Source organism: Vombatus ursinus, unplaced genomic scaffold (assembly GCF_900497805.2).
Source record: "Vombatus ursinus unplaced genomic scaffold, bare-nosed wombat genome assembly UNPS02014932.1, whole genome shotgun sequence".
Taxonomy (NCBI): domain Eukaryota; kingdom Metazoa; phylum Chordata; class Mammalia; order Diprotodontia; family Vombatidae; genus Vombatus; species Vombatus ursinus.
The window spans coordinates 7,009,693-7,030,234 of record NW_020954710.1 but is presented as its reverse complement, the minus strand read 5'-3'; the positions used below and the strand labels follow the sequence as shown (position 1 = coordinate 7,030,234).

General features: G+C 40.9%; 1 protein-coding gene across 2 annotated transcripts in view; it reads left to right on the top strand.

Annotated features, from left to right (window-relative positions):
* The window catches only part of PIK3CD (phosphatidylinositol-4,5-bisphosphate 3-kinase catalytic subunit delta), a 72,345-nt gene that overhangs the window by 5,598 nt on the left and 46,205 nt on the right, over window positions 1-20,542 (top strand). For both annotated transcript variants that reach the window (XM_027843858.1, XM_027843856.1), the window contains exon 2: window positions 8,696-8,778. The gene's annotated coding sequence lies outside the window, so the exon portion shown is untranslated. The remainder of the gene's footprint in view (window positions 1-8,695; window positions 8,779-20,542) is intronic.

Here is a 20,542-nt window from a genome sequence, read left to right as displayed (position 1 = left end):
TTTTTCCTGATGTCAAATCTAATTTGCTTCTTTGTAACTTCCACCCACTGTTATGGGTGGGGCCAAACAGAAGGAATCTCACCCCTCTTCTCTGTTTGTTGGGCCAATAGTCATCATGGCCCCATTTAGCCCTTTCTTCTCCAGACAAAATAGCCCCAATTCTTTCAGCTTCATGAAACATGGATTCAAAGCTCTTCACCATCCTGGTGGCCATCTCCTGGATGGTCTCAAGCTTATGAATGTCCTTCATAAGATAGGTCACCCTAAAGGGAATATAATACTTTAGATATGGTCTGACCACCAATGATGGATCATTTGAGCCCTGGTGGGATAAATGGGAGTAAGCTTCCTTTCTGGAGAAGTTGGATAGAAATCTCAGCTTGGCCACTCACTTCCTGGCTAGTTCCTTAACCTCCCCAGAGCCTCAGTTTTTTCATCTGCAAAGAGAGGAGGCTGGACCAGATTACTTCTAAGGTCCCTTCCACCTCTAAATCTGCAAATCTATGATCAACTAACTCTTCAAGAAAACAAACATCCTCTATCAAGTTTTCAACTTGTGTATGTGATGTGGATTTCAAAATTCCATGCTTCACCCTCCTAACCTGAAGTCAGTCATTTTTCTTTTTTATTCTTCTTTTTTTTTGTTTTGTTTGGTGAGGCAATCAGGGTTAAGTGGTCAGTCATTTTTCTTTAAAATATTTTTAATACTTTTGCATATTCTAAAGTTAATGCCGATAAGTACAATCCAGCAAACAAAATGAGGCATAAAATCTTCACTGTAACTGACCTGTTTGCATTTTGATTGAAGAAAAATAGAAATTTTAACAAAATATGGATTTTGTTATATTTAACAAATGTAATGCCACATACTGTGCAATATATTTAAATGTATTTTACTTACATTTAACAAAATATAAAATTTTAACAATAACCTATTTTTTCACATCCCCATCCAATTTTTTTTCTATATACTCACTGAAATTTCTTGCTATTATTTTGTAAATATATATACTGTTTTAATTCTACTTTCTTTGCTACATATCACTTAATATTTCTTTAAATTTTTCCCCTGTTATTCATATTTGTCATTTTTATGGCCTAATAGTGTTCCATTACACAATATATCCTAGTTTATTCAGCTATCCCGAAGTTGTTAAACACTTTGGTTATTGCCAATTTTTCACTATTACAAATAAAAACATTATGAATATTTTTTGACAGGAAGATTTTTTCTTCTGCCCCCCTTTTAATAATATACTTAGTCCTATTAGTGAGGTTTATTGAGTCAGAGGGTATGACAAGTTTTGTAAACCTTAGAATATATTGCCCGATTGTTTTCCAAAAGGATAGAACCCATACAGATTGAAAATTCCGATAACAATGTACTAGAGGGTGTGTCTGTTCCCAGCCCTGCCAACAATAAATTATATTGGTTGTAACCATTTTAGCCAGTTTGCTGGATATCAGGGGAAAGCTCAAAATTGTTTTTACCACATCAAGAAGTCATAACAGCATATTAAGAGTTGGATCTCAGAAAATCATAGAGACCAATCTATTCCTGAAAGAAATCCCCACTATAACATACTAGTTAGCTTTTCTTTGACTTCATGGAATGTCAAGATCTTTATTCTCTCCTTCCTTTACCTCTAAAAACAGCCTCTTTATCGATTTCCCTGCAGTTCTAAGTATGGAAGAAACCTTAGAAGTCAGTAACCTGTGTCTGTTTCCTTCCTATCCTCCCCAAAATCACAGCAAGATATTATTCATCCAGCTAAACATTTCAGCTTTTGCTATATGCAAGAGACCATGCTGGGTTCTGAGGCTACAGAAATTCAATGATCCTACCTTCTAGTAACTTTTGGTTTAGAAGGTAGATGAGATATACACACAAGTAACCAAATCAGAAAAGCTATGTACAATGTGCATAAGAAGGATCAACCCAGAATGCAGAGAAGGATCGTTAGAGATGAGGCTATCAAGGCAGGTGTCATGGGAGAGGTGTCTCCTGAATGGGGTTTTGGAAGGATGGAAACAGTGATGGGGAGAATCCATTCCAAATCTGGGGCATGGCATGGAGAGTGAGGGAAGCAGGAAGAAATAAGGGAATAGCAAAGCAATCTGGTTTAGCTGAAACCTAAGGGGATGAGTGACAGGGAAATCCTCCCTCCTTACATATAATAACTATACCCATAATATTATTTTAACACAAATTATGCCCATATTCATGGGTTGGGTCTAGATTTGTGATTTTTATCAGTATGGAAATCCTCAGTAAAGAATTCCTTTCAACAATGCAGTTTATGTCTTAGAGAGTTGACAGGTAGCGTTGAAGAGGTTAGGTAACTTTCCCAAGGTCACACAGCTTGTATGAGTCAGAGTCAGGACTCGATTCCAGATCTTTGCGACTGGCTCCCTACCAATCTGAGCATCTGTACTCATATTATTATTATAATTTGTGTTATTCTATATGAATATAGAATACCTCATGTTAATATATCATTATGACTATATTGAGAACTTTAAAGTATGATATCATATCTGAGTGTCCAGCCTTCCCATTTCATTATGTTATTCTTTGCCTGTAGCATGGATTGTTGATTTCTCCCTGCTCTGTTGCTCCCCTCTTACCTAACTCCTACCCCACCTACTAAGAACTTCCTCCCAAGAGGACTTCCCAGGCTCAGGCCGAAAATACAACTCTTCTGAATTTTGGCATTCCCTTGACTGAGGAGACCAAGAGAGCTGGGTCATCTATGACCCAATTTTGCCTCTGTGTTTCCTCTTCCTCTTAGGCAAGTTAAAATTATAAAACTGAACTGATCTTGTGGGATTGCCTTGGCCATTGCAAAAGATCTTTGGAAATTTCCCAGCACTTAAAGTTACAAATTCTAGTGCCCCTGATTTGGCCATAATGTTGGTTTTTTTGGGGGGGGTGGGATGGAGCTGGGAAAGGGACAGTGGAAGCAGAAAGAATCTGTCAGGGTCTGCATTTGTTCTCTAGATATCATGAAGTCTTCTATTCTCTGCAAGGGGATGTTTGTTTTTCCCATTTATTTTGGCCTTGAAATCTTGAGAGGGAATTGTCTGGGAGAGGATTCAATTTTATTCAATTCAATAAATTTCTTTAAAGTGCCTACTATGTACCAAGTGCTGGAGATACAAAGACAAAAATGAAATAGTCCTTGACCTCAAGGAGCTTACATTCTACTGGGGAGAAATAACATGCACACAGAAAATTCTATACAAAATACATAGAAAGTCATTGGGGATGGGAGGAAGGGAGGACAAATAGCAGATATTTATACAGTGCTGCAAAGTTTGTAATGTGTTTTATATAAATTATCTGGAGAGACAACATGGACCTGAAATCAAGACAACATGAATTCAAATTCTTCCACTGACATGTAATAGAGTGTGACTTTGGACAAATCACATAACCCATCTGGGCCTCAGTTTCCTCATGTGTAAAATGAGGGGTTTAGACTAGATGGCACCTAAAATTCCTTTTACCTCTAAAGTGTTGATTCTCAAAACAGTCCTGTGTCTAAGGTGCTGTTTTCCCCATTTTATAGATGAAGGAACTGAGGCTTAGATTAGTTAAGTGACTTAACCAGGGTGATACAGCTAGGAAATGTTAGAGGTAGAAGAAGCAGGTCCTCTTGACTCCATGTCCGGCACTCTACACCATTCTCCACATCACTTCATAACTTAGGGGGGAAACCTCATGTACAAGGTGAACCTTGAGCTAGACCTTGAAGGGTATTAGGGATTGCAAGAGGCAGACAAGAGGAAAGATTGAACTCCAGGCATGGATACCAGCCTGTGCAGCAGGCATGGAGGCTAGAAATGTAGTACTGAGCTCAGATAATACTAAGCTGGCTTATTTGGCTGTAGCATGCATGAGGGGGAGTCATTTGAAATGAGTCTAGAAAGGAAGGCTGGATCACAAACATGCTGGGATTAGTTGTTTGGGAGTAGGTGTGGGCAGAGGGCAGAGTCAGTGAGCATCTCCTCACCTGACAAAGAAGAGGCAAGCAAAAATGGATCGAAACTGTGAAGATGCTTTCTTTGCAGAGGGGGTCTGGAACATTGCATGTCATTTTAGATTTTTTTCAATGCATTGGTTGGTTTTGCTGAAATGTTTCTCCTCCCCTTCCGCCCCACCCCCAGCCTTCTATTTTTTTTGTTATAAGACATGGCTCTCTGGGAAGAGGATAAGGATGCACTGAGTAATTTAGCTGATAGAGAAAAAAAAAGGATAATATCAAAAATTTACTACGATTAAAAAATGAATTGTAGGGATTTTAGATCGCCCTGCAGAAGAAATTCTCTACAGTCAAGGTTGATTAACATTGGAGGAAAGGTTGTGGCTTCTTCTCTGGCCATCTCCTCATCTGTAAGATGGAGTCTTTGGACTCTATGGTCTCTAGGGACCCTTTCAGTTCCAGGTTTTATGTATGGTTCCATGTACAGACTTTCCAGACACACCCCACCTAATGTTCTTAATTGATTCCAGGAAAATAGGATGTCAGGAGAAACAACATTACCAGAGGTAGCAGATTCCTTGAAAACAATGTTATAAATTGGCCACCTGGGAGAACAATGTTACATTGGGGAAGGGCTATCATTTATTAATGACTTTATTCCAAAGTAACAGGGCAGCAGGGGTGTATGCCTGTGTTCTTAGCTGTCTGGAAGGACTTGAGAAAGCAGAGAGAGAAACAAACTGACCTGGGGAGTTCTCTGCCAGCTGAAAAAGACCAATGTATTTCTTCCTTCCTTTCTCTGAAACTCCTAACGGGAAAGTGGATGGTGGAAGTAAAGAGAGCTTTTTTTTTTTTTTTTTTTTTTTTTTTTTATCAATCTGAGGAGCTCTGTGATTCTGAGTCTTTGTTATGGGATTTATGATGATTGGGACAGAGAGAATTTAGCCTTCAGAAGCTCTGAGCCAAGGGGCTGAATTACCAGGAGAGAGTCTTAGGGGTGAAGGACTAGGTCTTTAGGGACAGATTCTCCTCTCTATTTAAATTGATCTCGCAGGAAGACTAAAGGTATCTGAGTCTAGTGTGCCAAGGAGGCGGAAGGAAAGACAGATGACTTACTCAGACCAGACCTGTGATTTCATTGATGTAGGGAAGAAATCACCTCCACTCCTCTGCCCAAGGGCTATAAAAGGGTGTGTACCCTTTGACCCAGCAATACCACTGCTAGGTCTGTATCCCAAGGAGATCATAAAAAAGGGAAAAGGACTCACATGTACAAAAATATTTATAGCAGCTCTTTTTGTGGTGGCCAGGAAATTGGAAATTGAGGGGATGCCCATCAATTGAGGAATGGCTGAACAAGTTGTGGTAAATGAATATAATGGAATACTATTGTGCTATAAGAAATGATGAGCAGGTGGATTTCAGAAAAAAGCTGGAAAGACTTACATGAACTGATGCTGAGTGAAGTGAGCAGAACCAAGAGAACATTGTACATAGTAATAGCCACATTGTGCGATGATCAACTATGATAGACTTAGCTCTTCTCAGCAATACAATGATCTGAGACAATCCCAAAAGATGAAAAAATGCTATACACATCCACAGAAAGAACTATGGAGCCTGAACGCATACTATTTTCTCTTTTTTTCTTTCTTGTGTTTTTTCCTTTTTGTTCTGATTCTTCTTTCACAACATGACTATTGTGGAAATATGTTTAATATGATTGTACATGTATAGCCTAGACCAGATTGCTTGCCATCTTGGGGAGGAGGCAGGGGAGGGAGGAGGAAAAAAATTTGGAACTCAAAATCTTATAAAAGTGAATGTTGAAAACCATCCTTACATGTAATTGGAAAAAATAAAATATTATGAAGTGCTGGGGGTGGGGGGAAGAGAAAAAAAAGAGATTACCTCCACCAATGAGATCAGCACCTGCTCTGCAACATAGTCTTAGAGAGTTGCCCAGGGCACTGAGAGGTTAATGGATTTGCCCAGTATCATGAAGCCATCGTGTGTCAAAGGTGGAACCTGAACCCAGGTCCTTCTGACTCCAAGATGAGTTTTCTAATTATCATGTCTGGTTGCCTTAATTTAGTAATGAGTTTTTTAAGCATTAAGAATTCATTCTTGGGGGGCAGCTAGGTGGCGCAGTGGATAAAGCACCAGCCCTGAAGTCAGGAGGACCTGAGTTCAAATCCAGCCTCAGACCCAACACTTGACACTTACTAGCTGTGTGACCTTGGGCAAGTCACTTAACCCCGATCGCCTCACTAAAAAAAAAAAAAAAGAATTCATTCTTGGCAACAGGGACTCTTGCTGATTTGAGGATTGATTCTGAGATCTCATATCCACGTTGGATTCAGAATCAGAAGAGACTGGTTCAAATACTGGCTTTGGTGCTCATCTGCTTATGAGTTATGTGATTGTGGGCAAGAAACTGCTCCTCTCTAGATGGGAATAATAATGATGGTGATGATAATGATACTTGTATTTCTTTCTTTTCTTTTCTTTTTTTGTTTTGGCAAGGCAATCAGGGTTAAGTGACTTGCCCAAAGTCACACAGCTAGTAAATGTCACATATCTGAGGCCAGATTTGAACTCAGGTCTTCCTGACTCCAGGGCCAGTGCTCTATCTACTGAGCCAGCTCGCTGCCCTAATACCTATATTTCTTAATGCACATTGTTATGAGAATCAGTCAAATATTGCTTTATTAAGCACTTCCTATGTGCCAGGCCCTTTGTTAGGCTCTGGGAATACAAAGACAAAAAGTATAATTCCTGCCCTCAAATGAGACACTGTGTGTAAAGTTGATCATTATTTTTATTTTCTCTCTGTTTATTGTGATTTTGACTTGTTTCTCCTTTTATTTTGATAATTTAATTCCTCTTCCTTCTTTTTGAGCAGATTGGGCTAAAAAAAGTTTATGATTTTGTTAGTCTTTTCAAAGGAATCGCTTTTAGTTTTCTTTATCAACTATATAGGCTTTTGTTTTTCACTTTATTTCTCCTCTGATTTTCTAGATTTCTTCTTTTATGGTTATTTGGGTCTTATTTCACATGGATTTCATTCACTTTTCAATATTTTTAGTTGGCAAAACACCTTACTAATACATACAAACATCAACTTTAATGATAATAATTCAGGGAGGAGGACTGAAGCAACATGGTATAGTGGAGAAGGCACTGGATTTGGAGTCAGAGGACCTGGGTTCAAATCCTAACTCAGCTATTTGATAATAGAGACAAGGACTAAACTTATGATTTTTTTGTTTTAGGAAATTCCTAAAGGAGGGAACTCCCTCTATCCATGTAGATGCACCCTACCCTGCTACAATGTATACTCTTAGAAAGTTTCCTGGGGCACTGAGGAAGTAAATGATTTACCCAAGGTCACACAACCAGTATTTATCATGGGAAATTTGAACTCAGGTCTTTTTCTTCAAGGATAGTTTTCTTCTCACTATGCCATGTTACCTCTTTCCATGATAATAGCTGATATGTATTCAGTGTTTTGAGGTTTTCAAAAGCCTTCTTACCACTTTTGTTCCTTATAACCACCCTGTATGTTATTACAGACATTACAGTTACTATAGGTATTATTATCATCCTAAGGTCAGTGGATCTGGGTTCAAATCCCAGTTCTCCCCCTTACTAACTATGTGGCCTTAGGCTAATGAACACTGCTCAGTTTCTTCAGCTGTTTAATGAGGAGACTGGGTAAGTAGCTCACTTCAGCCGCATCAGCTCTACCAGGATGATCCTAAAGTGCCAGAGGCTGGACTGGTGTCTAGCTTTCTCTGGACTCTAATCCTGGTGCTCTTTCCACATGGCCACTGGTGGGTAGGTCTGATGACTTATTACAGGTCTTTACCAAAACAAGAATTCATTCTTGGTGCTTGAGAGATCCCTTTAGACTTTGGAGTTGCCATCTGTCCCATGTCAGTGGTCTTAAGGGTGAGTTAGTCACATGAGACAGAGGGGGGAAAGCACTGATTTTGGATTCAGAGGTCCTGGGTTCAAATCTGCTACTTACTACCAGTGTAACTTTAGGCAAGTCACTTACTCTCACTGGGCCTCAGTTTCTCCATGTGTAAAACAAAGGCCTTACACTAAAGCCCTTTCTGATTCTAAATATTACGATTCTTTGTTGTTCGGTTGTCTCAGTTGTATCTGACTCTCTGTAAACATATTTGGGGTTTTCTTGGCAAAGTTACTGGAATAGTTTGTCATTTCCTTCTCCAGCTCATTTTACAGATGAGGAAACTGAGGCAAACAGGGTGAAGTGTCTTGCCCAGGGTCACACAGCTAGTAAGTGTCTGAGGTTGAATTTGAACTCAGGTCTTCCTGACTGCAGACCTGGTGCTCTATCTGCTGCACCACCTAGCTGCCCACCTAGGATTCTATGACTTGCTTAAAAAGTCATAACTTGGGAGAGGAGACAGTAGCCCTCCTCCCCTTAGTTCTCCTGCTTCCCTCAAGCTTTGAATGGAATTCTGTTGCCTGGGCATTCTGTATGCTTGTCAGCTGACCTAGTATCCAGAGAGTATGTTTATACAGCCTGGGACTGGCTCTATATAGGTTAAACAAACAATTTCATGAGAAATTTCTCCTAGGAAAAAAAAAACCCAACAACCCCAACTCCTCCCTCCCTTATCCCCCAATAAAATGAAACTCCATTAAAGAAAAAAAATGTGTCTGGTTCTTATTAGGAGCAGATGAAAGGATGAGAGAAATCACGCCTGCCCTGCTGCCTGGGACAGCCCGTGCCTGCCAAGCTCCACTTGGGGGAAAGGTGATTTTTTTTTTCCATTTTATTTTTGGTAAAGACTATTTGAGTAATCAAGCCTATTGTGAGACTCTGCTATCATTCAGAAACCATTATGAGGTTATCCCTGACCTGACTCTCCAAAAACAGGAGAGCATATGTAAGAAGGGTAGTATATGGTTTATGACTGTTCAGTCATCTTCAGTCCAACTCTTTGTGACCCCATTTGGGCTTTTCTTGGCAAAGCTACTGAAGCAGTTTGTGTAGTTAGGTGCTCTCCAAACTTGTTTTGATCATACACTGTCATCAGCTTTTGCATTCACCCCCATTATGTGAATAATTGTTTGTTATATTTATTATTAGTTATTTCACGAGTTTCAATTATTAACTATTTTTACTTACTTGTTCATTCTTATTGTATTGCTTTACCAATAATTACATGCATTATAAAACTTACATGAAGGTAGGGATTAAAAAAAGATGAGCTAAAGAACACATTATGTTTGATGCAGACAGCAATAGAGAGCCAATGGAATGTATTGAGTGGAGAAGAGATGCGGTCAGACCTGCTGCTTAAAGAAAAGCATTTCAGCAGCTGTGTGGAGAATAGATGGAGATGGGAAAGACTTGAGGCCAGGAGATCAATTAGGAGGCTATTTTGATAGAACCGGCAAGGGCGATAGCTCTCTGAGTGGAGAGAAGGAACAGATAGTGGAGACAGAAATAGTAAGATTGGACCACTGATTGGCTATGTGGGGTGAGGGATGGTGAAGAGCTGAAGGAGAGTCGTGCCTTCAATAGAAGAGGCGAAGTTTGGAAGGGTGGAGTGGTTTTTGGCAGGAAAGATAAGGCAATCCAGAGAGTCTCACTGTGTCCCACCCAAAATGAAAAGGGAGGAGGGGGAGTTCTTCATTATAGATTGTGGGGGGGGGGGTCCAGAGCCCAATCTCCCTGAAGCACCTGCTGTAGGCATGAGGTGATCTAGGGAACAGAGGGTGAATGTTCTGGGGGTCTGGAATTTTCCCAATGGTCCCTGTGCAGCTGCTACTGTGGATGGTGGTAAAATTATGAGAAGACACAGTTGTGAGAAAAGGAAGGGAGGGAAAAGACAGCATAGGGGAGCATTGGGGAATAAGCATGGGTGTGGTTGTGTCAGAGACAGATTTCATGACTGACTCTTACATGTAAGATGGAATGTAGCCCATCTCCCTACTCTCCAATTGGTTGATCATAATAGTCAAGACAATGCCATGGTTCCCTCGGGGTCAAATCATGGCTCCCTCTTCAAAGATCACTAGTGTGTAGTAGAAATCCAATCTCAATGTCAGAAAGACTTGAGTTCAAGCCCTGTCTCTAACATATCATATCGGCCATGGTACCCTGGACAGGTCACTTAATACCTCAGTACCCCCAGGCAATACTCTAAGACCATTTAAGTTGTAGAGGAGATACTGGTCTTCACTGGTGGAGGGAATCTCTTCACTGGAAGTTCTCTACACCAATGAAATCATAAGACCTGACCAAAAACTAAAGATTCTTAGAGGTAAGATGGTATATTGGGAAGGGTGCAAACCTGCCAATCCAAAGAAATGTGGATTTGAATCCTAACTCTGCTGCTTACTAGCTGGATGACCTTGGACACTTGGAGCAATGAACTTGAGTTCAAATCCTTACTCCCCCACTTACTACTTATGTTAACTCTCTGGGCCTCAGTTTCCCCGTCTGTAAAATAAGAGGATTGGACTAAATGACCAGTAAGGTCTCTTTCTTCCAGATAGAAGTCTATAATCCTATGACCATTTCTGTGAGCTTTGGTTTCCTCGTCCCCAAAATGAAGGTATCTCACAGGCTTGGTGTGAGGGTAAACTGTAACAGTGTGTATAAAGCACTTTGTAGACTTTAAACTTTAAATTAGCAGTGCCAGCTATAATCATTAGATGAATATTACAGCCACTTCATCCCTCTCTAAGACCACAAAACATGGAGAAGGCGCCAATCTGTGCCGGAAGCTCCCAGTATCGATGAAATCACAGACCAGTCCAAATAATGCCCCTTGGCATCTTCTGGGCTTTCCTGGCTGGGTAGCTCCAGTCATTAAGGCTGTTGCAATCTATATGCTTTGGGCCTGCAATGTGGTAAGTGATTGACTTTCAATGAGAAACCTCTCTGCTCTCTCTTAGAATTGTTCTTCTTGGAGGCCTGTGCCTGGCGAGCAGATTTCTTCCCCCACTAAGTGCCAGGAGAAGGGTTGGGCTGTCATTTTCCTTTCAAACAGCAATAAACCTTGGAGAGCATTGGTCCATCATGGCCACGGTCTTGGCCAGCCTCTCCTATCACTGGCTCTGTGGTGTCTGTATGAAGCCCTAGGTAGGGATGAAAATGGCCTTCACTTTGGGCTACAGCACTCCTCAAGGTGGTACCTTTAGGGATGCTATAGATGCAACGAGGGTGAAACAACCAGGGTTTTGCCACAGGGCACTGAAAAACAATTTTTAAATAGTATTTTTCAAATTATATGTAAAGATAATTTTTAACACTCATTTTTAGAAAATTTAGAAAATTTTCTCCTTCCCTCCCTCTTCTCCCTCTTCCCTAAAATGATAAGCAATTTTATATAGGTTATATATGTGTAATTGTGTAAAACATATTTCCATATTAGGCACTAAAATTTTCGAGAGTACCGATAGGCTCCCTGGCTGGCAATTCCCTTTGGTTTCCCATTTTATGAGACTCTCAGAATCCTAGGATTTCAGAGCTGGGAGGCACTTGAGAATCCCCTAGGCCAACTTCCTCATTTTACAGAAAAGGAGGCTGAGGCCCAGAGAGCTTAAGTGACTTACCCAAAGCCACACAGGTATAAACTGTGGCAGAGTCAGATTTCAAATACACATCTTCTAACTCTAACTCCAGTGCTCTTTATTCTACAACAGCACTTCTTATCCTAAGGGTCTGAGGGTAGATTTCAGGGGCCTCTCGAACTTAGATGAAAAAACAATGACATCTTTGTTTGCACAGACTTCTACCTGAAATGTATTATTTCTTTCAATTATTTAAAAGTGTAATTCTGAACAGATTGTACATTTTCTTCTTTCATGATTTGTTATTTCTTCTGCTTAATGATTAGATTACATTTTCTGTGGGCAAAGGAATTGTTTACATGGATCTTGAATTATCAAATAAATTTCCTTCTCAGTGAAAAAAAGAAGTGTAATTCTGAGAAGGGGTCCATAGGCTTTCCCAGACTGCCAGAGGGGGTCCATGGCACAAACATGCTGAAGAAGCCCTGGTCTACATCCTGCTGTCTGTTTTATGAAACCTTTCTAGTAGATGGAGCTTAAATTCTGGCTTCCAAGCCAAAATGCCATCAAGGACGCTGTTCTGTGCAAAACGCATGCAAGATTAGGATGCTTTTAGGGGTGCTGTGGCTGCAACAAGGGTGAGGCAATCAGAGCTTTGCCCCAGGGTGCTGAAAATTTAAAAGGTACTGACGAGTCTTCAGAAGCACAAGAATAGCTGAGCTTATTGGTCAGTGAATCTACAAACATTTATTAAATGCTTGCTGTATGCCAGACCCTTTGTTAAGCACCAGGGACGCAAAGGAAGGCGGAAACTTGGGACTAGAAAGAACAATGGTAGCAGTCAGTCTTCTCAGAGTCTCTGTCCAACTAGCCAAAATGGCTAGTTATGGCTCTCTGTGTTAGTTGGGAATTTGAATTGTGGGGGCAATCTAACTCAGTCCCTCATTGCTTGGTATGCAGTAGGTGCTCTATAAATGTAGAATTGAATTGCTCTTTCTCAAGGGGTGAGGGTAGTTTATCCTTATGGAAATGTCCATCCTCGTTGGTGGTTCTATCCCCTGCCCCTTTTCTCCAGTCTAATTCTCCGCACATTCCAAAACAAACGGTCCATAGATCATAGATCCAGAGCTAGTAGAAATCTAGTCCAACTCTTCCATTTTACAGATGAGAAAACTGAGGCCCAGGAAGGTTGTGATTTGCCCAAGGAGATAGCTAGGTGACAGCAGATAAAGTGTTGGACTGGGAGGCAGGAAGACCCGAGTTCAAATCCTACCTCAGACAACTCAATAGCTATGTAACCCTGGGCAAGTCACCTAACCTCTCAGAGCCTCAGTTTCCTCATCTGTGAAATGGGGATATAATAGCCCCTATTTCCTAGGTTTGTCATGAAGATCAAATTGGAGAAGTGAAATGTTTTGCAAACTTTAAAGCACTATAGAAATGCTAGTTATCACTATAAACATCAGGGAAAGGTCCTCAGAATTGTGCTTTTTCCAATGTACCAATGTTTTCAATGTTGCCCATCCCACCCATTGTACAGAGGAGATAACTGAAGCCCAGAGTGCCTAAAATCTCACAAGTACTTAGAGACAGAGCCAAGATTTGAACTCAGATTCTCTGACTCTAGGCTATAATCATCTATTCTTATTCTTATCATTAAAGCTTCACACCAAGGTTCTAAATTCTCCTCCAGTGATAACAACCTGAAAGATGGAATTGTTCAGCACTGGCCCAGATTCCCCTGGGCCTGGACATAATCATTATCATTATGAAGACAGCAATTCATATTTTTATAGGACTCTTAGGTAACTAAGTGATTTCCTGTCAATAATCCTGGGAGCTGGGTAATGCAGTGTTATCATCCCCTTTTACTCAGAAAGGGTGAGTTACTCTCCAGAGATCACACAGTTCCCAGATGGCAGTCATGATTCAAATTCAGGTCTTCAGACTCCAAGCCTGGCATTAAAACCTGACTCCTCCTCTCCAGTCTCCCTGGGTTTGTGCTCTCAACAACATTACCTCCATTGGTAAAGAGAATGATGGTGATGTGCATCTGATTGCTTTCAATCTCCCTTCTCCTGCCCAAACCCTAGAACTGTCCAAGGCCACAGCAAACCTCTTCCCAGTAAGCTCCCAGGCTTCTGATATTCCAGTCACCTGGGCACAGTGCTCACAGGCCTTCTTAGTGAAATCATTACATTTCCCAGGGGGCCCTTGAGTTGGCTGGTGGCCTCCTCTGGGCACAAGACTTACACCTCTTGGCCCAGTTACCTCAAAGCCAGTTCCTCTGCAGAATGTTTACTCAAAAGGAAGAAGGGAGGGGCATTGCAGGAGGCTCATGGTACAAGACTTAGTTCTGCCCCCTCCACAGGAGAGCAAGGCATTGTATTCCCAGGAGCAGCATCCATGGGGGATAATAACAGTTAACATGTAGATATGATGATGATATAATAATAATAGCTAGCATTTAGATAGCCTATTAACGTATGCAGAGCACTTTCCATGTGTTACCTCATTTGATTCTGACAACAATCTTTGGGGGGGGTAGGTGCTATGATTATCCCCATTTTATAGATAGGGAAACTGAGGCACCAAAAGGTTAAGTGACTTGCCTGTGGTCACACATCTAGGAAATGTCTGAGGGAGGGTATAAACTCAGGTCTTCATGACTCCAATTTCAACACTGTCCACTATGTCACCAGATGAATTCTGATTTACAAGAAATTGGAATCAATTAATCAATCAAGTATTTATTAATTGCCTACTATTGCTACTATTAATTGTCTACACTGTGCTAGGCTTGCACAAAGAAGGAAATGATCCCTGGTCTCAAGGAGCCTACATTCTAATAGGAAGGACAACAAACACATTATATATAATATAAAAACATAAATGTCATGTTAATAAATAAATACAAATGTGTATATAGAGAGATATCTACACATATACTAACAAATTGGGTAAATACAAGCTCATTTAGGAGGGAAGTTGGAGGATCAGAAAAAGTTTTCATGCAGAAAGTGGCACATCATTTGTCCCTGAGTTGCCTCTTTTCAAAGGAAGGAAGGAAGGAAGGAACTCTATGAAGCAGAGGAAGGAGCAAGGGCATTCCAGGCTTGGGGAACACTCAGTACCAGAGCACAAAGTTGGGAGATGGAACAGTTCTGGCTGGATCACAGAGTAACTTGTGAGGTGGAATAAGCTGTCATGAGAGAGGGAGTAATGTCCAATGAAAATGGAAAGGTGCACTGGGGCCAGCTCATGCAGGGCTTTAAAAGCTAAACAGAAAAGTATATATTGGATCTTGATGACAATAGGGAGCTGCTGATCGTGGTTGAGGAGGGGAGTTATATGGTCAGATCTATGTGTAGGAAAATCTCTTTGGCGTTAGTGTGTAGGGTAGAGGGAGAGAGAAGGTCATGGAGGCACCATGGAAAAAGCACCAGTATTGGAGCCTGAGGACCTGAGGCTGTCTCTCCTCTATCATTTACCACATTTTACCATATAATCATCACAGATTTTATGCCAATTTTTTTTGCAAAAAAAGTGAGATGTGACCATTATGTGAAGCTTTTTTTTTTTTTTTTAAATTGTGCCAGTATTACTTAAAAATAATTTATTCCTAAACTGTATCACTGACAGACGAACTGTGCAGCTCAGCGCAGGAAGATGCAAGTCTTATCATATCACATGACTTATTCATGGCAGCATTGCCTGCCCACCTGCTCCCCTTGTACCCATGGCTCTTCATTGGGTTGAGTGACAGTACCATTAGTACTGCAGCACTCGAAACAAACCGCACAAGTTGGCTTTCAGAAATACACTGACGATGCGAGTATTCTGAGAATTCTAGGCTCGCAGGCTCGCAATGCGCAAGAGGTAAATGCGGATCCATATGCCACTAGTGAATACATTGCTACTCTGTTTGCCTTTTAAGCAGCATGATGAACAGAATTATACCATGCAATGATTATGAAATGAAAGGTTATAAACCAATTTTTGGACTGGAAAAAAAAAACAGGGTGAGCCGATTATGCAGTGAAATATGGTACTTCCTTTGGGAACTTGGGCAAATCACTTAAACTCCCTGGAGCTCAGTTTCCTCATCTGTAAAAATCAGGGCATTGGTTCAGATTTAGTCCCTCAGAAGGGATTCTGAGGTCCCTTCGAGCTCCACAGGTGGGATCATGTACAATGAATAATAGCAGGTGCCACATCTTAATAAAATTTTAAAATTATTTTTCAAAACTCACAGAACTAAGTAAACATAGAATTCAGTGCTTCTTAAACTGTGGAACGTAACCCCAGATGGGGTCAGGGAAAATTTGGCAACAGGAAAAGGTTTCTGAATGCATAACAACCAAATATTAATTAAAAATCAAATGCATAATGAATCCGAGGTGTTTCTGGCAGTGCCTGCCTGTGTTGCATCTCACAACTTCGCTGCAGCCTTGGTTCTGAACACAAAGCATGTGCACTTTGCACTGCACATGCCCTCAGGCCAGACAATGCCAAGGAAAGCTGCTGAAAGATGAAAAGGGGTCAAGTAGAAAAAGTTTAAAAAGCCCTGAACTAAATAATTAAATTTTCAGGTGATTTTTTTTTAGAGGCAATTAGGGTTAAGTGACTTGCTCAGGGTCACATAGCTAGTAAGTGTCTGAGGCTGGGTTTTATCCTCTACAACATCTAGCTGCCTCTTTTTAGATGATTTTTTAATGTTTGTGGTATTTATACTTTTGAATTATTGAGACTTAAAACCGCATTAAGATTTTGGGGACACTCTGAGTATATGTGTGTGCTTGTGCATGTGTGGAGAGATAGAGACGGAGAGACAAAAATAGGAGAAAGAGAGAGAGAGAGAATTATCATATTTACATACCAAAAAAGGGGGGCACGGTCAATGTTGGAGTCACTGTGGGAACACAGACTTTCTAAAGCATCCCTGGTGGAGACATGAATTAGTCTAACCAGTCTGGAAATAAATTCAAAATGTGCAAGAAAAGTCACCAAGCCATTCACAGCCTTTGACCCAGGGTCAAGTAACATTCCTGTTACTAGGCATATAGCCCAAGGAGGTTAATGATAAAAAGAGAAGTTCTGTATGTAACAAAATGTTCAGAGAAGCACTTTTTATGGCAGCAAAAAACTGGAAACACAGTGGTTGCCCATCAATTGGGGAATAGCTGAACAAATTGAGGTGTAAAAAATGATGCCTATGAGGAATTCAGAGAAGCATGAGAAGACATTAACTGATGCAGAGGGAAATAAACAGAACTAAGAGAACAACATGCACAATGAATGGATGAAAAAAGCATTTATCAGTGCTTACCACATACCAGGCACTATACTCTGTACTCTGGTGATATAAATACAAAAAGCAGGACAGTCCCTGACCTCAAGAAGCTTACATTCTTTTAAGTGACCAGGGAAGGGTGTTTTGGTTTGGGAAGTCACAGGGATGATGAGTGGAGCCATAGTACAATTGATTGGAATGGTAATATTGATCGGATTACTATTCCTAGAGCTAGAAGTAGAAAGCTGGGTTGGGGGATAGTGGAGGAGGGGGCTTTAGAAGTACATGAGAGAAACAAAACAGAAAACATGATGAAATGCCTCCCTATCCTTGGTAGAGAGAAGGGGACTATGAGCAGGGAATATTGCATATACCATCAGTCACCTGTCTCTCAATGTAGTGGGCTGGTATGGAGGGAAATAACTGTACTGTTGAAAAAATCAATGAAACTTGAAAGTAAATTCAGTTGAAGGTTTTCAACATGGGAGTAGTTCATATCTTCTGGAATTTGGAAAATGCAAAATGGTACCCAAGGTCAGATCTATGGGTCTTCCAACTTCAGGGGTCTACCTCTGATAGTGGCTTCAAAGTGCATGTTCTAAAAATAGCTATCCATCTTTGTGTCAAGCTGAAAAGCTGGTGATAAACATGCTACTTGCCTTAGTATCTCCATTATGGATGTGTCCCCTTGAATTGATTTAGTCCGTTTTTTGAAGCTGTTTAGTTTGTTTGATAGACTGTTCCTGCAGGTAATAGATGCTATTGCCTCAAGCTTACCTCAAGTGGCAACATGGACCCACAGTGGATAAAGGGCTCTCTTTGGAATTGGGAAGTCCTGGGTCTACTCTAGTGCTGACAGGTCTTCCATCTCCATGCCTGGGCAGCTCTTTAAAAGCTGTGGGTTGCAGAACATATGCTGAGCTGCTTTGGCAGAGGGAAGTGCCTCAATGCCAGTTCTCCAGACCAATGAAATCACAGTTCCAGACGAAAAACAACAAAAAGACATTTCGCCTCTCCTTGTGTGAAGCTTTTACATGCGGCAAAGACGTCCCTGGCTGGATGCTCTGCCCTCTGCTGAGTCTAACCCAACGCTAGAAATAATTTTAGATGGTATCGTTCATTTATTTATCAAGCATTTATTAAGGGCCTGCTATGTGCCAGGCACTGTACTGGGTACAGATGACAAAAAGACAGAGACAAAAGAGTCCATACCCTAAAGGAGTTTACATTCTATGTAAAGACACTAGTGAATAGAAAACAAAAGTAATTTCTGGCAGAAGTTTACATTCTATTGAAAGAAACAACGTGTAAACACACAAGTGAATAGAAAACAAAAGTAATTTCTGGCAGAATAAGGACAAGATTCATGTAAGCCATAGCCCTTGGGTTGAGCTTAGAAAGAAGTGAGATCATAGGAGGAACAGGTGAGGAGGGAGGGCATTCCAGGCATGGAGGGTAAGGAAACAGCAAGTAATACAATTTGGCTGGAATGTCAAGAGCAGAAGAGGATAGTAATATGGTGGATCTATAATGGGAAGGACCCTCAGGGACTATCTCCTCTAGCTTTCTTATGTTACAGATCATGGGGAAACTGAGGCCAAGCAAGGTTAATTGACTTATCTGAAACCACACATGTAGCATTGGACACAGGATTTGAACCTGGATCTTCTGACTCCAGAGCTACTGGTCTGTCCACTTACAACACTGTTTACCTAAGCCAGGAAAGGGCCTTAACTGTCAAAAAGGTAGAGAAATTATCCACAGAAACCAAGGTTCTCATTACCACACACCTGAATTCTTTCGATAGTCTCTTAACTTCGCTCTTTCTCCTAATTCATCTTCTTAAGATATTTCTTTGTGTATGTCATCCCTCCTCCTCTTCCCCTTCCCCCCCACCCTTCAGGGAGCAGTTCCCTGAAGTCCAAGACATTTAGCTTGCTGTTCGGAACTCCCCGCAATCTTGCCCCTAGCAGCTTCTTCCATTAGATTCAGCACTGGATCTGAAGTCAGGAAGAGCTGAGTTCCAATCCATTCTCAGATCTTAGGCAAGTCATTTCACTTTCATCCATTTCCTCAACTGTAAAATGGGGATAATAATAGCACCTACACTCTCAGGTTTGTTGTGAGGATCAAATGAGTTAAAATTTGTAAAAAAGCACTGGTACATAGTAGGCACTTAATAAATGCCTTTTTCCCTCTTTTTCTTCCTCTTCTAAATTATTTCCCATTACTTCCTAAGTGCAAAGTGGGGCTTTGAGTTGGAATGCTTGGTTCAAATTCTGACTCATACTCACGAGTTGTACGACCCTGGACAGGTCATTTGCCTTCTTTGAGGACTGCTTTCCTCATCTATAAAATGGAGTTAATAACTCCCTCTCTCAAGGCTGTTGTCAATCAATTAATCAATAAACACTTATTAAGTACCTTCTGTGTGCCAGACACAGTGATAAGAGATAGGAATACAAAAAGAGGCAAAAGACAGTCCCTGTCCTTAAGGAGCTTACAATCTAATGGAAGAGACAATATGCAAACGAATATAGACAGAGTAAGCTATATGCAGGATAAATGGGAGATAATTAAAAGTAATTGAAAGAAGGAAATCACTAGAATTAAGAGGGGTTGGGGCAGGGTTCCTGTAGAAGGTGGGACTTTAATTGGGACAGGAAAGAAAGGGAGGTCAGTGGTCAGAGCAGAGGCAGGAGAGCATTCCAGGTATGAAGGACAGTCAGCAAAAATGCCGAGAGCTGAGAGATGGAATGTCTTGTTCGTGGGATGGCCAGGAGGCCAACGTCAGGAAAGCATTCTGTGAATTTTATAGCACTATAAAAATGTGGCTTATTGAAAGGCAATGTGACATAGCAGATTGGGGCAAAGACCTGGATTCAAATTCCAGTGTAGCTAGGTGGTGCAGTGGATAGAGGAGTAGCCCTGGAGTCAGCAGGACCTGAGTTCAAATCCAGCTTCAGATACTTACTAGCTGTGTGACCCTAGGCGAGTCACTTAACTCTGATTGCCCCCAAGTGGGGGGAGGGGTAGAATGGAATCCAAATCAATCAACATGCATGCATTAAGCACTTACTATGTTCCAGGCCCCTCTGATATTTACTAGCTGCCTGACCATAATGAGCTCTAGTTAATTTTACATCTCTGAGCCTTGTTTTCTTCACCTGTGAAACGGGAACAATAATATCGACAATACCTATTTCATATGGTTATAAGAATAATAGCATTTATATGGTGTTTTAAGGCTTGCAAAGTACTTTACAAACACCTCATTTTATCCCCACAGAAAACTTGGGAGGTAGGTCCTATTATGATCCCCATTTTATAAAAAAAGAAAATGAGGCTGAAGGAAGTTAGGTGACTTGTCCAGGGTCACACAGAGAGTAAGGGTTTGGGTGGAATTGGAACTCAGGTCTTCTTAATTGCAAGTGCATTGTGTCCCCTAGCTGTATAAGGCTCATATGCCATAAGTTGTGGAGTAAAGTTCTTTGACAACCTTACAGCATTATATGAATGGCAGATGGTATAATGATGATGATGTAGTAAATCTTCTGCTATAACTACACCCTCTGAATTCACCTTACCCATCCTTCTCCCAACTAACCCAAGTCTCACTCATCCTTCTCCCAACTAACCCAAGTCTCACCCATCCTTCTCCCAACTAACCCAAGTCTCACCCATCCTTCTCCCAACTAAC